The following is a 9,715-nucleotide window of genomic DNA, read 5'->3' on the forward strand; positions in this document are numbered from 1 at the left end:
GAAAACAAATTCACTCGAAAATTTTCAGCCATCGACCACACTTCCACATTTCCACTCCAATACTATCATTGCATTTCCACTTAGCTACCACCGCTTTCCGCAACCACAATTGCTTACTCGCTACCATCTCCGAAGATTTTGACACATTTTGGTCTTTGAGAATTTGAGTTGCGGTTTTCGTTTCCTAACGTGTTTCGGCTACTTAGGTACAGTTCGACAACAACATCACCGACGCTCATCTTCGCCACGAACTCGTCATCGACAACAACCACTTCACCATTTTGACACCATCTATCATAAGCAAGGACAGTAACATCAACGACACTATGTGTACTCCCTTGCCAATGCATTGATAACCCCATAGCCCATTTTGTGTCACTTTCCTATCGAGACTAGACATTTGAGTATTGTCGGCAACGTTACTTGTGCATCTTAGTGATCTTCATTCCCATTGCATACATACCATATCATATTGGTACAACATCTTGGTATAATCTGATATCTACTACGCAACTTTGTTCTTGTAAACACGTGTTGGGCCTCCAAGCGCCGAGTTTTGTAGGACAGTTGAATTTTCCCTCAAGTGGATGACCTAAGGTTTATCAATCCATGGGAGGCATAGGATGAACATGGTCTCTCTCAAGCAACCCTGCAATCAAATACAAGAAATCTCTTGTGTCCCCAACATACCCAATACAATGGCAATTGTATAGGTGCACTAGTTCGACGAAGAGATGGTGATAAAAGTGTAATTTGGATGGTAGAAATGTATTTTTATAATATGAATAAATAAAAATAGCAAGGTAGAAAATAGTAAACGGGCACAAAAATGGTATTGCAATGCTAAAAAATGAGGCCTAGGGTCCGTACTTCGCTAGTGCAATCTCTCAACAGTACTAATATAATTGGATCATATAACCACCCCTCAAAGTGCAATGAAGAAACACTCCAAAGTTCCTATCTAGCGGAGAACATAACAAGAAATCATTTGTAGGGTACGAAACCACCTCGAAGCTATTCTTTCCAATCGATCTATCCAAGAGTTCATACTAAAATAACACCAAATAATTTCAGATTCATAATACTCAATCCAACACAAAGAACTTCAAAGAGTGCCCCAAGATTTCTACTGGAGAAACAAAGACAAGAACGTGCATCAACCCATATGCGTAGATTACCCCAATGTCAACTCGGGAATCCGTGAGTTGAGTCCCAAAACATATATCAAGTGAACCAATATGATACCCCATTGTCACCACGAGTACTCATATGCAAGACATATATCAAGTGCTCTCAAATCCATAAAAGTATTCAATCCGATTACAAAGAAATCTCAAAGGGAAAACTCAATTCATCACAACAAGATAGAAAGGGGAAAACACCATATGATCCGAATATATTAACAAAGCCCGTGATACATCATGATCGTGACGTCTCAAGAACAAGAGAGAGAGAGAGATTAAACACATAGCTACTAGTACAAACCCTCAGGCCCGAGGGTGGACTACTCCCTCCTCATCATGGTGGCCGCCGGGATGATGAAGATGGCCACCGGAGATGATTTCCCCCTCCGGCAGGGTGCCGGAATGGGGTCTAGATTGGTTTTTGGTGGCTACAGAGGCCTGCGGCGGCAGAACTTCTGATATAGGGTTACTTCTGATGATTTCTCTATTTATAGGATTTTTTTGGGGAACGCAGTAATTTCAAAAAAAATCCTACGCACACGCAAGATCATGGTGATGCATAGCAATGAGAGGGGAGAGTGTTGTCTACGTACCCTTGTAGACCGTAAGCGGAAGCGTTATGACAACGCGGTTGATTTAGTCGTACGTCTTCATGATCGACCGATCCTAGTACCGAAAGTACGGCACCTCTGCGATCTGCACATGTTCGGCTCGATGATGTCCCACGAACTCACGATCCAGCAGAGTGTCGAGGGAGAGCTTCGTCAACATGACGGCGTGATGACGGTGATGATGATGCTACCGGAACAGGGCTTCGCCTAAGCATCGCTATGATATGACCGAGGTGGATTATGGTGGAGGGGGGCACCACACACGGCTGGAAACAATCAACTTGTGTGTTCTAGGGTGCCCCCTGCCCCCGTATATAAAGGAGCAAGGGGGAGGTCGGCCGGCCTTGGGGTGCGCCAAGGAGAGGGAGGAGTCCTCCTAGTAGGAGTAGAACTCCCCCTTTCGTAGTCCAACTAGGAAGAGGGAGAGGAAGAGAAGAGAAGGAAAGGGGGGCGCCGCCCCCCTTCCCTAGACCAATTCGGACTAGAGGGGGAGGGGCGCGTGGCCCTGCCTTGGCCGGCCCTCTCTCTCCACTAAGGCCCATGTGGCCCATTTAGTTCCCCCGAGGGTTCCGATAACCCCCCCTGGCACTCCAATAATTATCCGGTGACCCCCGAAACTCATCCGGTGTCCGAATATAGTCATCCAATATATCAAACTTTATGTCTCGACCATTTCGAGACTCCTTGTCATGTCCGTGATCACACCCGGGACTCCGAACTACCTTCGGTACATCAAAACACATAAACTCATAATACCGATCGTCACCGAAGGTTAAGCGTGCGGACCCTACGGGTTCAAGAACTATGTAGACATGACCGAGACACGTCTCCGGTCAATAACCAATAGCGGAACCTGGATGTTCATATTGGCTCCCACATATTCTACGAAGATATTTATCGGTCAAATCGCATAACGATACATGTTGTTCCCTTTGTCATCGGTATGTTACTTGCTCGAGATTCGATCGTCGGTATCTCAATACCTAGTTAAATCTCGGTACCGTCAAGTCTCTTTACTCGTTCCGTAATGCATCATCCCGCAACTAACTCATTAGTCACATTGCTTGCAAGGCTTATATTGATGTGCATTGCCGAGAGGGCCCAGAGATACCTCTTCGACAATCGGAGTGACAAATCCTAATCTCGATCTATGCCAACTCAACAAACACCATCGGAGACACCTGTAGAGCACCTTTATAATCACCCAGTTACGTTGTGACGTTTGGTAGCACACAAAGTGTTCCTCCGATATTCGGGAGTTGCACGATCTCATATAGTCATAGGAACATGTATAAGTTATGGAGAAAGCAATAGCAACAAACTAAACGATCATTGTGCTAAGCTAACGGAATGGGTCAAGTCAATCACATCATTCTCTAATGATGTGATCCTGTTAATCAAATGACAACCCATGTCTATGGCTAGGAAACTTAACCATCTTTGATTAACGAGCTAGTCAAGTAGAGGCATACTAGTGACACTCAGTTTGTATATGTATTCACACATGTACTAAGTTTTCGGTTAATACAATTATTGCATGAATAATAAACATTTATCGTGATATAAGGAAATAAACAATAACTTTATTATTGCCTCTAGGGCATATTTCCTTCATTTTTTGGCGTCGGTTTCACATGAAGATGGGCCTAGAGGTGAGCACAACCCACTGAGGCATGGGCAAGGGCCCAGGCGCGCCCCGGTGTCTTGTGCCCAACTCCTTCACCTTCTGGTCCTTCCACGAAGCTTCGGGGGTCTCTTTTGTTCCAAAAAAATCATGAAAAAGTTTCAGATCATTTGGAGAACTTTCATTTCTGCACAAAAAACAACACCACGGTAGTTCTGTTGAAAACAGCGTCAGTCTGGGTTAGTTCCATGCAAATCATACCAAAACCATATAAAATTGTTGTAAATATGGCATGAATACTTCATAAATTTTAGATACATTGCAGACGTATCAGCATCCCCAAGCTTAATTTCTACTCGTCCTCGAGTAGGTAAATGATAAAAGAAATAATTTATGAAGTGTGAATGCTAGCAAAGTGCATAAGTTTGGTCAATGATAATTTCAATCACTTTTCCTAGCATCATAACAACAATCCTTTCTCATAAAACTTCTCATGTTAAAGTATAAACCAATTCACATGTTAAGGTTCAAACAATGAATTCTCTTGAAACTCAACAACGTATGTTCTCAGTCACCAAACAATTGTAATTCAACCTATTCATCAGAGTTTAAGTAAGAGCTCCACATACTCAACCATCATATAGTCTTCTATGATTGCTAACACTCACCGCATACACATGAGCAAAACATTTCAACCGGACACATAGAAAGATAGGGGCTTATAAGTTCGCCTCCCAACGTATTCACCTCAAGGGTGATGTCAACAGTAATAACTCATGCTACCCATATCCAACTGGATATATGTGCCTAGATCTTTCCCCGCCACATGATACTTGCCAAAAGAGAAAAATAAAAAGGAACAGAGAGAAAAACTTTGAATCTTGCATGAAATTAAATACATAAAAGTAAAAGATAGGCCCTTCGTAGAGGGAAGCAGAGGATGCCATGCGCTTATTTGTTTGTATGCTCAACCCCTTAGTGCAAAAGAACGTCACGTTATATTGGCCCTTATGATAGCAACCTTTATTATGCAGTCTGTCGCTTTTATTCTTTGCCATCACAAGTTCGTACAACGCTCAATTTTCTCTTGCACTAAATGATTTAACACTTTTAGAAGCAATTTTTATTGCCTTATTGCACCGATGACAACTTACTTGAAGGATCTTGCTCAATCCTTAGGTAGGTATGGTGGACTCTTGAAGATAAGATTTGGGTTTAAGGGTTTTTTGGATGCACAAGTAGTATCTCTACTTGGTGCAAAATTTTTGGCTAGCAAAGATGGGGAGCAAGCACCACATGTTGAAGGATCTATGACAGTATAACTTCTATGTGAATATGAACAAACATAAACCATTACGTTGTTTTCTTTGTCCAAAATCAATAATTTTGGCATATAATATTTTGATGGGGGCTCGCAATCACAAAAGATTTCCAAGATAGTGTATTTGCATGTGAAAGTTCTCTTCCTTATACTAATTATTCATGAATTGCTTGTATGACCAATATTGTGATTGCCAAGCCTCAAAAGATTCACTTTCTAAACCCAATGTGAAGCTACCACTAGGAATGATATGATTTCAACTTCATGAAATTCAATTTATTCAACAATTGACTCATAGGATATACGTGAAGCACAAGAGTAAATGACAAGCTACTCCAAAAAGATATAAGTGAAGATCATGCGGGTAGTTAAGTAAATAGGTAGCTATTTGAGGACTCTCTCTTATTAAAAACTTTCAAATCTAAGAATTTTATTAAAACAGCAAGCAAAACAAAACAAAATGACATTCCAAGAATAGCACACATCATGTGAAGAAGTAAAAACTTAGGCTCAACCGATATTAACCGATAATTGTTGAAGAAGAAAGGTGGGGTGCCTACCGGGGCATCCCCAAGCTTAGATGCTTAAAACTCCTTGAAATATTATGTTGGGGTGCCTTGGGAATCCCCAAGCTTGAGATTTTGTGTCTCCTTAATTCCTCTCATATCACGGTTTTCCTAAATCTCAAAAGCTTCATCCACACAAAACTCAACAAGAACTCGTGAGATAAGTTAGTATAAACCATTGCAAAAACCTTATCATTCTCTACTGTAGCAAACCACTAAAATTATTATTCAACATTGCATACTAAATGCCTCTACATATTTAATACTCCTATCCTCAAATAGAATCATTAAACAAGCAAACATATGCAAACAATGCAAACATAATAGCAATCTACCAAAATAGTACAGTCTATAAAGAATGCAAGAGTATCAATACTTACCTAACTACAAAAGTTATGAAAAAATCCCAGACTGTAGAAAATTAATCATAGCTTATTTTGCAAAAAGTTTCAACATTTTATCACATTCTGACTTTTCTAGGGAATTTTTGCAACAGCGGTAAACTTTCCGTTTTCAAACAGCAACATGTAAACTTGCAAAATAAGCATGGCAAAGGCTATCATTGCCACTTTTATTAAAATAAAAGATGCAAAACATTATTCTAAATAACAGTAAGCAAATCCTAACAAAATAAATTTATGCTCCAAGAAAAAAACATATCATCTGACGAATGAAAACATAGCTCTAAGTGAGGTTACCGATAATGTTGGGGACGAAAGAGGGGATGCCTTCCGGGGCATCCCCAAGCTTAGTTGCTTGGATATTCCATGAATACTAACTTGGGGTGCTTTGGGGATCCCCAAGCTTAGGTTCTTTTCACTCCTTATTCTCCTCATATCGACATCTCACCCAAAACTTGAAAACTTCAATCACACAAAACTTAACGGAACTTTGTGAGATAGGTTAGTATGATAAAGAGCAAACCATTTCACTTTTGGTACTGTGAAAGACAAGATTCATAATTATTCTCACACAATTCCTACTGTATTATATCATGTATACAATTTATATTGAGCGATATAAGCCATAGAAACTATAAAACAAGCAAACTATGCATTGAAAACAGAATATGTCAGAAACAGAACAGTCTGTAATGATCTGGACAGCAACCATACTTCTGCTACTCCGAAAATTCTGAAAAATTAGGACAACCTGGGAAATTTGTATATCAATATCGTGCAAAAATAATCAGGATTTTATCATCCTTCTGTAAAAAAAACTAAAATTATTTTACTAGGCGCAAAAGTTTCTATTTTTCAGCAAGATCAAATCAACTATCACCATAGACCATCCCAAAGGTCTTACTTTGCACTTTATTGAAATAAAAGCTTTAAAACATGATTACTACAGTAGCATAATCATGAAAACACACAAAAACAGTAGGTGAAAGTGTTGGGTTGTGTCCCAACAAACACTTTTCTTTAATGCCTTTTAGCTAGGCATGATGATTTCAATGATTCTCGCATAAAAGATAAGAATTGAAACATGAAGAGAGCATCATGAAGCATATGACTAGCACATTTATGTCTAACCCACTTCCTATGCATAGGATTTTGGGAGCAAACAACTTGTTGGAACAAGAATCAACTAGCATAGGAAGGCAAAACTTCAAGATTTTCAACACATAGAGAGGAAACTTGATATTATTGAGATATGTAGAAGCACATGTTCCTCTCCCATAATAATTTTCAGTAGCATCATGAATGAATTAAACAATATAACTATCACATAAATGATTCTTTTCATGATCCACAAGCATAGAACATTTTTTACTCTCCACATAAGCAAATTTATTCTCATGAATAGTAGTGGGAGCAAACTCAACAAAATAACTATCATGGGATTGAAAATTAAAATCATGATGACAAGTTTCATGGTTATCATTATTCTTTATAGCATACATGTCATCACCATAATCATCATAGGTAGAATGCATGCTTTCATCATAATAAATTTTCTTATCAAAACTTGAGGGACTAAAAATAACATCTTCATCAAACATAGCATCCCCAAGATTATGGCTTTGCATATCATTAGCATCATGGATATTCAAAGAATTCATACTAGCAATATTGCAATCATGCTCATCATTCAAAGATTTTATGTCAAACATTTTATAGAATTCTTCTTCTATCAATTGAGCACAATTTTCCTTTCCATCATTTTCACGAAAGACATTATAAAGATGAATAATATGATGCAACATCAATTCCATTTTTTTAGTTTTCCTTTATAAACCAAACTAGTGATCAAACAAGAAACTAAAAGATTTGATTGCAAGATCTAAATATGTACCTTCAAGCACTCACCTCCCCGGCAACGGCGCCAGAAAAGAGCTTTGTTGACGGGATGTGAGTGCCGCTTACCTAACCTCCCCAGCAACGGCGCCAGAAAAGAGCTTGATGTCTACTACGCAACTTTATTCTTGTAGACACGTGTTGGGCCTCCAAGCGTAGAGTTTTGCAGGACATTAGCAATTTTCCCTCAAGTGGGTGACCTAAGGTTTATCAATCCGTGGGTGACCTAAGGTTTATCAACCCTGCAATCAAATACAAGAAATCTCTTGTGTCCCCAACACACCCAATACAATGGCAATTTGTATAGGTGCACTAGTTCGGCGAAGAGATGGTGATAAAAGTGTAATTTGGATGGTAGAAATATATTTTTATAATCTGAATAAATAGAAACAGCAAGGTAGCAAATAGTAAACAGGCACAAAAACGGTATTGCAATCCTTAAAAATGAGGCCTAGGGTCCGTACTTTCACTAGTGCAATCTCTCAACGGTGCTAAGATAATTGGATCATATAACCACCCATCAAAGTGCGATGAAGAAACACTCCAAAGTTCCTATCTAGCGGAGAACATAAGAAGAAATCGTTTGTAGGGTACGGAACTACCTCAAAGCTATTCTTTCCGATCGATCTATCCAATAGTTCGTACTAAAATAACACCAAATAATTTCAGATTCATAATACTCAATCCAACACAAAGAACTTCAAAGAGTGCCCCAAGATTTCTACCGGAGAAACAAAGACAACAATGTGCATCAACCCCTATGCGTAGATTACCCCAATGTCACCTCGGGAATCCACGAGTTGAGTGCCAAAACATATATCAAGTGAATAAATACGATACCCCATTGTCACCACGATTATTGATATGCAAGACATATATCAAGTGCTCTCAAATCCATAAAAGTATTCAATCCAATAACAACAAAATCTCAAAGGGAAAACTCAATTCATCACAACAAGATAGAGAGGGGAAAACACCATATGATCTGACTATATTAACAAAGCCCGCAATACATCAAGATCGTGACGTCTCAAGAACACGAGAGAGACAGAGAGAGAGATTAAACACATAGCTACTGGTACAAACCCTCGGACCCGAGGGTGGACTACTCCCTCCTCATCATGGTGGCCGCCGGGATGATGAAGATGGCCACCAGAGATGATTTCCCCCTCTGGCAGGGTGCGGGAACGGGGTCTAGATTGGTTTTCGGTGGCTATAGAGGCCTGCGGCGGCGGAACTTCTAATCTAGGGTTACTTCTGATGGTTTCTCTATTTATAGGATTTTTTGGCATCGGTTTCACGCGAAGATGGGCCCCGAGGTGAGCACAACCCACCGGCACACGGGCAAGGGCCCAGGCGTGCCCCGGGGTCTTGTTCCCTACTCCTTCACCTTCTGGTCCTTCCACGAAGCTTTGGGGTCTCTTTTGCTACAAAAAAACTGTCAGAAAGTTTAAGTTTCAGCTTGTTTGGAGGACTTTCATTTCTGCACACAAAAAACACCACGGTAGTTCTGCTGAAAACAGTGTCAGTCCGGGTTAGTTCCATGCAAATCATACCAAAACCATATAAAATTATTGTAAATATGGCATGAATACTTCATAAATTATAGATATGTTGGAGACATATCAATCTCTTGTGTCACAAAGTTGTCATCACATATACACAATTGCTATCTTGGTTCGTCAAGTTTGCAAAAGAAGCCCAAGGAAAGAACCGACAAGCTATTCAACAAAAATAGAAAGATAAGGAAAGAGATTTTAAGAAAGAACCATATCATCATACTACATTAAGATTGTCATACTCGATCATCTTGGATCATATCATCGGAACACCATACAGATATAGCATACTTGGGATAGGAAGTCGTTGCATTTTCTCTATATAGATTAAGCATAAGTCTCGTATCCGCTTGCTACCACTTGAGCACTGCGTTGGTTTTCCCTTGAAGAGGAAAGGGTGATGCAGCAAAGTAGCGTAAGTATTTCCCTCGGTTTTCGAGAACCAAGGTATCAATCCAGTAGGAGGCCACACACAAGTCCCTCGTACTTACACAAACAAATAAGAACCTCACAACCAACGCGATAAAGGGGTTGTCAATCCCATCACGGTCAC

Source organism: Triticum urartu, chromosome 1A (assembly GCF_056163025.1).
Source record: "Triticum urartu cultivar PI428250 chromosome 1A, HENAU_Tu73, whole genome shotgun sequence".
Lineage (NCBI taxonomy): Eukaryota > Viridiplantae > Streptophyta > Magnoliopsida > Poales > Poaceae > Triticum > Triticum urartu.